This window comes from Zingiber officinale, chromosome 6A (assembly GCF_018446385.1).
Source record: "Zingiber officinale cultivar Zhangliang chromosome 6A, Zo_v1.1, whole genome shotgun sequence".
In the NCBI taxonomy this organism is placed as follows: Eukaryota; Viridiplantae; Streptophyta; class Magnoliopsida; order Zingiberales; family Zingiberaceae; genus Zingiber; species Zingiber officinale.
In genome coordinates, this window is record NC_055997.1 from 67,306,387 (window position 1) to 67,307,719 (window position 1,333).

Consider the following 1,333-nt stretch of genomic DNA (forward strand, 5'->3'; position numbering starts at 1 on the left):
CTGTTGCACGTTATAGTAATAATCCACGTAGTCGTTATAATTGTAGTTACCCAGAGTAGCTACTACATTCCTCTTGTTTATTTATCCATGACTTCCATAGAATGTCCACTCATATTTATCATAAACCATGGCTTATGGATGTAATCGCACAAAATTCGCCTAGCCCCAATCAACGTACGTGAGGGAGATGGAGAATAACATGTAGCACAGACTTTACAGATGGTGTGATTATTATATATTTGTGTTAAACATGGTGCTTGAATTATATTCTCACATTAGCTGATGTAAATGTATTGTTAAGCTGATAATATTTGTAATATCGCTTGCTTTATGTTGTAGTAGCTACTGGACAGTAGCTGCTACAACATGAAATTACCGTTGTAATTGAAAGGTATTGTAATCGAAATGTATTTTTATTGATAAATTTTTATCAAGTTGGTCTAAATGTATTGTTAAACTATTGTAAAGGATGGTTAAATCCATTATATAACACGTGTAAATGTATTGTCAAGTTGGCTAATGCAAGTTGTAACAGCTAGTCGGCAGTAGCTGCTACACTGTGTAGCAGCTACTGCTGCATGTTGTAGCAGCTAGTCGGTATTAGTTGTTACACCTTGTAGTAGCGAGTGTTTAATGTATTGTAGACCAACAGATGGTGTGATCATTATGTATTTGTGTTAAACATGGTGTCAATACGCTCAACCTTTTTTATCGCACAAAAAATAAAATAATAAGAAAAGATTGTTTGGACTATCCAAGTAGCTGCTATACATTGTGGTAGCTAACTGTCCAAGTAGTTACTACATATTGTGGTAGCTATGACTTGTACATTGTAGCATAAATTCTAATAATAAATTAGAATTAGAGAGAATTATAATTTAAATTGAAACAACTTACCATCGAATCAATTGTGGGAAATGTTGTTTGGTAAGTTTCCTGCAAATTATATATTAGAATTAGATAGAATTACAACTTAGAATAAATCCTAATGCTGCTACACATTTGGACTTGTACATTGTAGCATAAAACCTAATAATATATTAGAATTGGTAGAATTACAACTTAAATTGAAACAACTTTCTATTAAATTAATGGTAGAAATGTTGTTTGGTAAGTTTCTAGCAAATTATATAACCAAAAATTAAAATTATAAGAAAAGGTTGCTTGGATTGTCCAAGTAGCCGCTACACATTTTAGCAGCTAACTGTCCAATTAGCTGCTACACATTGTAATAGCTAATTGTCCAAGTAGCTGCTACATGTTGTGGTAGCTATAACTTGTACATTGTAGCATAAATCCTAATAATATATTAGGATTAGATGGAATTACAACT